Source organism: Myotis daubentonii, chromosome 5, assembly GCF_963259705.1.
Source record: "Myotis daubentonii chromosome 5, mMyoDau2.1, whole genome shotgun sequence".
Classification (NCBI taxonomy): domain Eukaryota; kingdom Metazoa; phylum Chordata; class Mammalia; order Chiroptera; family Vespertilionidae; genus Myotis; species Myotis daubentonii.
This window is the reverse complement of record NC_081844.1, coordinates 87,493,842-87,504,136: the sequence shown is the minus strand read 5'-3', so window position 1 is coordinate 87,504,136 and position 10,295 is coordinate 87,493,842.

Sequence of the window (10,295 nt, the reverse complement as noted above, 5' to 3'; positions counted from 1 at the left end):
ATGCTCCCTGTTGGGGACGGAGCTCACAACCTGGGCATGTGCCCTTGACTGGAATCTAACCTGGGACCCCTCAGTCCGCAGGCCAAAGCTCTATCCACTGAGAAAACCGGCCAGGGCAACATTCACTCTCTTGAGCCTCTTTGCTACTTTGAAGGGGTATGAATAGTTCTCCCTTGAAGATGCTACATAATTTTAGAGACCAGCTTGCAAACTGAGTGATTACAGAAGTCTGCTAATGGACTGGATCAGAGTTTTTTATTTATTTTTAAATATATAATACACACACACACACACACACACACACACTCTGAGTGGCCAGATTATTATGACCACCTGACGTTTGTAGGCAAATTAGCCGTACACTGCATCGTATGGGATATGGAAGCCGAAGGCCTGTTCGAACACCTTTGCTGTCTGCAGTTACCAAGATAAAACATCTACAGTTCGCACAGGAACACAAGGATTGGACAGTCGAGCATTGGAAAAAAGTCATGTGGTCCAATGAATCACGTTTCCAGTTGCATCATGCAGATGGCATAGTGAGAATTTGACGGAAACAGCATGAAAGCATTCACCCCACATGCATGAGTACAACCCTTCAAGCTGGTGGGGGCAGTTTAAGATTTGGGCCTTTTAATTATGTTGAACAATGTCTGAATAGCACAACATACCTAAGTATTGTTGCTGATCAGGTTCATCCTATCATCTTGATGGTGTATCCCAATGGAGATGGCTTCTTCCAACAAGACAATGCGCCATGCCACGGTGCTCGTATTGTGCAGGAGTGGTTTCAAAAACATGAGGGTGACTTTACCTTGCTTAGGTGGCCCCCACAATCACCAGATCTCAATCCAATTGAGCATTTGTGGGACCAAGTTAAAAGAGCCATCAGGCAGCTGGTTCCACAACCATCAAATCTCACAGAACTGGACAGTGCTATTCATCAGGCATGGTGTCAGATTCCTCGCATCACCTTTCAACATCTTGTGGAGTCAATGCCAAGAAGAATCGCCGTAGTATTGAAGGCAAAAGGTGGTCCAATGAAGTACTGATGGGGTGGTCATAATAATCTGGCCACTCAGTGTGTGTGTGTGTGTGTGTATTTTTTTTTTTTTAATTTCAGAGAGGAAGGGAGAGGGAGAGAAACATCAATGATGAGACTCATTGATTAGCTGCCTCCTGCACGCCCCCTACTGTTGACTGAGCCCACAACCAGGGCATGTGCCCTGACCAGAAATTGAACTGTGAACTGTGACCTCTTGGTTCACAGGTCAATGCTCAACCATTGAGCCACACCATCCAGGCTGGATCAGGGTTTTTTAAACTTCAGTTATTTGTGCAACTACTGTTAGTGATTCTAAAAGAGCTGGTAACAGACATACTAGTAACTAACCAGGATCTTGTCCTTGAAAGATAAAAAGAATTGAAAGAGGTTATACCTGTATGAGTTCAATGCTACCTATGTTAGGTCTGTGTGACACAAAAAAAAACATTTATTGTACCCTATATGTCTCACATTTTTTAACCATTGGATGGTGTATAATTGGCTAAAGTTTACTGAGCGTGCACCAGTCGCCACTCTCACAGCTTAATACTCAAAACATCTCAATTAGATAGAAAGTATTACCTCCAGTTATTGTATGAGAAAAAATGAGACATGGAGAGGTTAAGAAGTTTGCCTGGGTCTTAATACCAGGAAATGGTAGAGCTGGGATTCAGACCCAGTCACCCCAGCTCCCACAGCCATCCTCTAATTATTATACTGTGCTGGCTGGCCAGAGAGAGTGGGACATCTCTGCAGAGCGATGTCATGGGAAGGTGTCATGGACTGAGTGGAAGGTGTCTGGAAATGCAGAGTTTTGATGGGTGGCATATACCCTATAGTTACATGAACATAGACAATAGCATTTAACTCATGGACAATGTTAAGGCGAGGTTTCCCTGTATGAGAATACTATGGGGTTAAGCATTATCAAGATTATGTGTATGTGCGTGTAGAGAGAGAGAGGAAGAGATTGAATAGGCCTAAGGCAGTGGTCGGCAAACTGCAGCTCACGAGCCACATGTGGCTCTTTGGCCCCTTGAGTGTGGCTCTTCCACAAAATACCGACTTCTGCACCTGGGCCACAAAGTTTCAATCGCACTATACATGTGCGCCCGCATGTGGTATTTTGTGGAAGAGCCCACTCAAGGGGCCAAAGAGATGCATGTGGCTCACCAGCTGCAGTTTGCCGACCACTGGTCTAAGGTAATGTTTATTTACTGGTCAGAGTTTAGTGTAGGAAACAAAACCCATTCTAGATATCCTGAGAAGAATAGGATTTAATTCAGGGATGAGATGCCTGCAAAATCACAGGAAGAGTTAGCTGAATGGAATTTAAAAGGCTGCCTCCAGGCTTCTGTGGGTGTCATAAGTACTATTCACCGAGTATTCCCCGCTCTCCACCTGTTGGGAGCACTTTCTAACCCCTCTCTGGTTAGGTGGCACTTGTGACTAGTTCTGACCATTGCTTTTTTAGAGTAAATAACATATTGCTTCCGGGTCAGATCACGTAAGTGCCAGCATGATGGCCCTCCACATCTCTTCCCTCTGCCATGGCACCCGGCAAAGACTGGGTTGATGGCTGTCCCAGCAGTCCAGACCCTAGAGCAAAGACACACAGAGCTCAGCCCCTCGGCAATCCACAGTGGGGACGTATCATACACAGGAAATGAAACTTTGTTGTTATAAATGACTTAAGATTTTGAGGTTGTTTGTTACCCCAGCAGAACCTCACCTATACTGACTGAAGCATGTTCTGACTTCTAGATTATAAACTCCCACAGCCACAAACAGGAGGGCAGGAACTATTACTGCCAGTAAGATGTCAGTGAGATGCTGTTTCCATGGCTACCACACTGCCGAAGCCACCGCTTCCTCAGCCCATGACGCTAAGAATAAACAGTGAACATGAGTTCGGCTGTTGCCAACATTTCACATATATTGGCAGCACAAAAAGCTCTGGGGGATGAGGAGGAATGGTCTTTGCACCCCTTCTACCTTAAAAATATCAAGATTATCTCCTCGCCAGAGCCTAAATTGCATCCAGAATCCTATTAACCAAAGAGCAGGAGAATGTGGTTTTCAGTCTTCAAGTCCCTGGGATGGAGGACATGGATGGAAACAGACACTAGGTACAAAACACAAGATCTAGCACAAATGCTCACAGTGTGCTCCACAGACCCTCAGCGTCGGGACCACTGGTGTGCCTACCACCAGAGGGCAAACACACTGTCAGGATCTCAGCGGCCGGGGCACCTGCTTTTTGACAAGGGCCCCGGGCAATCCTCATGCACACTGAAACTGGAGATCTCTATATAAGAGAGAGAAAAGAGGTCCAAAGCAAAATGGCTCCTACGTGAGAATCACTTTAATATTTTAACACTCCCTATAGGATTCGTGTTTCTCGGATAGTGTGAATTCATATTAAAGTGTGGATCATAAACGTTAGCGATAGACCTCACAGACTCTGAAACCCACAGAGAACACAGATCTCGGGAAACCTTTAATCCAGAAGCCCCACAGGTAGCCCGCAGATGTCTTCTTTTATGATACACTATGTATTCTTTTAACATTTGAGCTAATGTTTAAGATTTGGGAGATTTCATATAAAAACCCATACATCTGGTTTCTCTTGAACAATTAGAAGAGCTGACCATTTGGGGCCCACATTTCCAATTGCCACTAGCCTCTCTGGGAGGCAGCATCCCTGATACCACCTCACCTCCAACACACACTCTCCAATTTGCTGCAGTCCCACCACTCCTGACTGCCTCCTAGGATTCCAGGCTGAGGGTCAATGTCCATTTGGCACCATGCTTGAAGTAGACCTTTCTACTGTAAAGAAAGATTTCTCTTAACTATATGTCGATCAAAAGTACAGAAACAAACTCAGACCAATAAGGCTGTGTGAGTCCTCAGACCTTCCCACTTCATTCATTTTCACTGCCTGCCTGGCCCCTGGGGACACTCTGCCACTCTGGCCTTGGAGTGCTTGGTAGCATTTTTTGGTCCTGAGGCCAGTTTGCAGCATGTGATCTAAGGTCCAATTGAGGGGAGCCCCCACCTGGCCACCTGTAGAATAGCACCCTGGAGAGGGGCTATTTTTATATTCTGGCATGGGGGGGTGGGGCAGGGAGAGGATTCTCTATACAGGATACCACAGCACTGTGTGCTGGAGGTAATTAGTTTGGCTCTAAAACTTGCAGTTAAATAAATGTTAATGAACAGCTGTTCCCAATAAACAGGATAAACTGAAATTAATAATTGCAGTATTCATTTAACAAATGAATTACCCACTTTCTAAATACGCGGACATAACATGTGTGATCTCCTGCCAAGCCAGGCCAGCCTAAAAAAATTAATTTAGTGGCAAAAAAGGGCAACCTGGGAGCTGTGCCACCCACTCTGAAGGAACCAAGAAAATGGATGATGGCTTTGCTTGCTTTTTCTTTAAAAAGTAAAAAATAGCTGACTGACTATGATCCAAACACCGGGGAGAAGGGAGTAATTTCATTCTGCCAAAAGTGGAATAATGTTGTGCAAGTGTTTCCCAGGTGTTTCCATGACGACACACTCAGCCTGCCCACCATCATGGCTTTTATTTAGGCTACTATTTGCACATGGATCTTTAAAGAACCCAGCTGCATAGAGCAGTGATGGCGAACCTTTTGAGCTCGGCGTGTCAGCATTTTGAAAAACCCTAACTTAACTCTGGTGCCATGTCACATATAGAAATTGTTTGATATTTGCAACCATAGTAAAACAAAGACTAATATTTTTGATATGTATTTCATATATTTAGATGCCATTTAACAAAGAAAAATCAACCAGAAAAATGAGTTCACGTGTCACCTCTGACACGCGTGTCATAGGTTCGCCATCACTGGCATAGAGTCTCAGATAGGAAACTGCTAGAAACATTGAGTTCTCGGGCAGTGGTAGGGCATGAGCTTTGGAGGCATTCACCATTCACACAACCTCCTTTATGGTGCCAGACCCTGTTCCTGGCAGGGATGCCACCGTGAACAAGGGCTCTGCCGGTGGACCCAACGCACCACAAACACATGCATGAAAGGAGAGGGAGAGAGAGAGAGAGAAACATCAATGATGAGAGGGAATCATTGATCGGCTGCCTCCTGCATGCCCCCTACTGGGGATCGAGCCCACAAACCTGAGCATGTGCCCTTGACCAGAATCCAACCTGGGACCCTCCAGTCCACAGACTGATGCTCTATCCACTGAGCAAACCAGCTAGGGCTGATTTCATTTTTAAAAGATAACTCTGGGTGCCCAGAGGGACAAAGGCAGGAGGCGGTGAGTTAGGAGGCTCTTGCAGATGGTGGCTTCAACTAGGGTTCCCCAGGCCTTGCCCCAGGCCACCTCTGCTCATGCCAAGGGATCCTCCCACCGCGGGCATCCCTGTGGCACACTGTGTTCATTACAAAATACAAGGTCACTACTGACAGGTGCTATAGCAAGTACTGGGAGCCAGGCCTTGAAGGCAATAACTAGGCTGCACATAAGAACTTGGTAGCCCCTCTCCATTCACTCTTTGATCTCTGCCCCTTCTCCCAATCCACACATCTCGTTATCAGAGTGCTTTGCATATGGAGGGACTCAACAATGGTTTGTGTTTAAAATGTTAAACGACCATAGGCATATGCAATATTTCAGGATGGATAACAGACTTAGCCTGGTCTGAATCCCAGCCCTACCATTTCCTACCTGTGCAGCCCTGGCCAATTTGCTTCACCTCACTCGTGTGTCTGTTTCTCCATTTTTGAAGTGAGAGGATAGTGCCTAGCTATCGAGAAAGTCAACAAGAACACAGGGAAAGATCTGTGGACGTGAGCATGTCAAGCATACAGTAAGTGCTCAATAAATGTTCACTCTTAGTATTGGCCCTCAGTACACAAAGGTCTTCTCTGTGATTAACACAAATCCTGTTCCCCTGGTGACCAAGATGTGGATGTAAAATAGACGGTTACATTCAAAACTAGAAGCAAGGTTTGTGGTAAAATTACTTAATAGACAGGAAGTTGGAAGTATTGGGCCAGGAGGTGACCTTGAAGGTGGAGAGGATGGCACACTGGTGCCTGGATCCCTGATGACACCATGGAGCCACCAGGCCAGCCCTGGGCTGTTTGCATCCGGGACTGTTTCCTTACATGAGAAAGAAGCTTCTGCTTTATTTCAGCTATTTTTATTTGAGGCTTTCCTACCTATGCAGCCAGACCTAATCCTAAGTCACACTGTGGGAAAGTCCAGCAGTCTGCAAAGATACACACTGCACTACTTTCTGCCATCATCTCTGGGGAAAGCGGGGCGGGGCGGGGAGGGGGGGGGCATTACAGAGAGAAGTCAAAGGAAAATGAGCTCTTTCGTATTTAATGTTTTAGAATTCACTCACGTATTTGTACAAATCTAAAAACTGATTTTAAAACAAAGGGGAACACCCATGCTAAATTCCAGAGGGAGAGGGTCCGGGGAAGCGGCTGGTGGGGCTCAGGGCCTCAGGGGCCACGGAGCTGCTTTCCCCACGTCAGGGCTGGGCCGTGTCAGCGGTCACCTCCCCGGGGGGCTCTTCCTCAGACTGTCAGCCGGGCACCCCCTCCAGAGAAACTTCACCTGTGGGCTGGCCACCACGCACCACCAGCGGGCCATAAGCCTGGCTCCGTCCCCAGTAAAGGACCCCGGCTGAGACCGTTGCAGGGCTCAGAAGGGAGAGCGGGTTCAAGCACTGGCCCCGACAGGGAACTGGTTTCTCTTTCGTGATCACTGCCCCGAGTCAGGAGGGAGAGGTCAGGGTGTGACCGATGACGCTGTGAGGTGCGAGTGACGCCAGACCGCTCATCCTGCGCCGGCCAAGGGCCCAAGACTAACGTGTTCTGCTGGTCATAGGTATCCCCACAGACAGCAGGCATGGGAAGCGAATCAGCCAGGTGTCAGTGGATAGGGGCAGGTCACTGAGATTTTAAGTTCATATTCAACTCCTATGCACCGACTTCAGATTACTTGCAAGAAACCCCAGACGAGTCAACGATGGGGGAACATGGAGAGCGGCCTTTCCTGTTTTCAACACGTCTGTCCTCACCGGTTCCCGGATCTGGCAAACCCCCAGGCCTCAGTAGCCCCACATCCACGTCCTCTGTGCCCACACCTGCAGAGCCTGGACGGGGGGAGGTGGGTATCATTGTCACTCAGCACCCCTCATTTCGAACAGGCTTCCGACCAGACCAGCAATTCTGCTGTTCCAGAGGAACCGAGTTTACCCTAATTCTCGGCCTTCCACCCTCTGTCCCTGCTACTTACAGGAGCTGCCACCTCGAAATGGAAAACCGTCCCCGTGTCTGCACCCATCTGTCACCTCTGCCTCCTACCACTGCAGAGGGCTGCCCTCCTCTTATCTAAGGCCCATCTCCCCCCACCCCCACCCCCAGGATCTGACCTCCCACCCCGTCTCTTCCCAAAGCAACTGCCACTCCGTGGGCTGCTGCCACGTCTCTGGCAAGATCAACCTTCCCTTTGCCTCTGCGTCACTCAGGGGGAAACAAGGCAGGATGTGGAAAAGTCAAACAATCCCCCCAAACCTGGCGGGTGTGTCACCCCCACAGCGGTGGGCTTACCATGAACACTGATAACAGACACTTATTATCAGGACTCAAATGTAAGTTGTAACTTGAAGGGGAATTCTTGTCCACCAGGCAGGTCAACTCCTACCTCAGGACTTCAAAACAAAACTGTATTATCACCTTGAAATGTTAATCGCCAGGGAGACCGCGTGACTTTCCCTTGAAATACTTAAGCCACTCCACCTTTGTTTTAATATTCTATTCTCCTCCCTTCAATTTATTTTTTAAATATTTTTATTGATTTCAGGGAGGAAGGAAAAGCGATAGAGAGATAGAAACATCAATAATGAGAAAGAATCCTTGATCGGCTGCCTCCTACATGCCCCTTTCTGGGGATCCAGCCCCCAATCTGGGCATGTGCCCTGACCAGGAATCGAACTGTGATCTCCTGGTTCATAGGTCGACGCTCAACCACTGAGCCACACCAGCTGGACAGCTCTCCTCCCTTTTAAAGAACGACTACAGAGATTTCCTTTTATAAAAACAAGTAAGTCTTGGTCATTTATAATCCTGGGATTCAAATAATGTGATGGGGTGAGGTGGGGGCGCTGAATGATGCTTTAAAAGAAATCAAGCAATATTTCAAATCAGAGCATTTCACAGAGAATCCGGAATGCTTTCTTCTCTTGAAAAAATCAGAGCACTAGGCAACACCGGGCTTTCTCCCACAAATAGCCATCAGCTGGAACCGAGTGCAAGCGGATGCTTTCAGACCTGGAAACCCTCTCCAGTTCACGAAGGTCTCCACTACACACCATCTCCCTATTTGAGTTCACACAGGTTACACCACTATTTGTTACCATCTGCAAGGCACATACTTTATTTTATCGCCCTCTGCTGGCAGTTCCATGCAACTGCACACAACTACCAAATCACGCCAGCCTGTTAACCACCTGCAAATAGGTCAGCCACTCAAAACCAAAATTCTCTTTACCCAGATTCCTGACCCTCTCCTGCACCAGATGATACGTATGCAAGAAATGCAAACTGGACTTGACTTTACCAGACCGTGACTTAAAAAGTGACCAGGAATGCCCAACACCAAATACAGATTTCTCTTATTATGCTTTCAATTTACTTGTGAAGAGAATTCAGAATTGCTTCATTTACATAACAAAGCTTTATTTTTCCCAAAAAAAAATAGCTTATAAAATCATTTTTCACCATATTTCTGAATGTGATTCAAGCATATTCATTTGGTCCTGAACTTTCCATGAGGTAAACTTCTTGTCACCCATGGCGCTCACACCAGCCATCATGGGAGCCCAAAACAAGACAAGAGGCTCTTTGTCACTGGGCTCCTGCAACGTGCCGCCCTCCCAGCCGAGAGAAACCACCACCTCCCAGGACATCCCTATCTGCATGCAAAGGTATTAGAGCCATTCCAACTTCACACACGCGGACAGCTCTATCTTGAAAGACATACATTCCATTAGAGAGATTACTGCTTTATTTTTTACCACCACGGTCTTCTCTCTGGTAGATAAAATAGGACTTGAAAGCCAAGCGGTTCTTTGATCGCACCTGCAACTTAACCACCCCATTCCCAACCAGCAGCAGCAACAGCCAAAGAATGCAAAATGGCCAATTTTTTGCAGCTGAACTGGAAATTGAAAGGTAATTACCAAATGCTCCTAATCAAACACTCCTATGGAAATACAATAAAACCCACAGGTGGGTAAGACCGATCCAAATGAGCAAAAATGGAGGGTATAATTCTTACAGAAATTCTGCTTTGTGCATATCAAATGCATCTTGGGATTCCCCCAAAGCTCTGTCTCTTTAAGCAACTACTTAATGTAGAAGAATAAATAAGTGTCTTCCACTACACATATTTGCTTACAATGAGTGTCCTTAAACCTTTAAGCCACCAGTGTTCTGGGAGTCCCTGAGGCCCTCTCAGGGGGCCCACAAGACCGAAACTATTTTCTAATGATACTAAAACGTGATTTTCTTTCTTGCCCTCGTTCTTTTTTTTTTTAATTTCTTTATGTATTAAGTTATTACATATGTGTCCTTATCCCCACATTGCCCCCCATCCCCCCCACTCATGCCCTCACCCCCTCGGGCCCTCTTTCTTTCATGAGTGTACAGTGGGGTTTTCTAGAAGCTACCTGACGAGTGAGGCTTCAGACTGAATGAAGAAGCAGATACTGAGCCAGGCACTAGAGAGATTTGCACAAACATAGAATCATAACACTCATCTCACTAATTATTTTTGTTTTAAAAAGTGTAGTTAGCTCTTATGAAACTATTACTTAAGGTAACATGTAATGGGTTGATTATTGTTATCTATATATATAAAAGCCTAATATGCTAAGTGTCCAACTGTGCAATGGTTCAACTGGTGGCTATGACACACACTGACCACCAGGGGGCAGACGCTCCAACAGGGAGGTTAGCTTGCTGCTGGGGTCCAGCCGATCAGGACTGGGCGAGATGGGCCCAACATGCCCTGGAGCCCTCCCACCGTCCCTCCCCGTCCTCTAAAATATTTCTTCTAATTAATTTCCTTTCAATGTCCACGAATCTGTGCACCGGGCCTCTAGTTTTAAAATAAACTAATATGTTACATTTTTCTCAGGTTTGATTTCATAAAAGGTAAATGTTGATAGAACCAA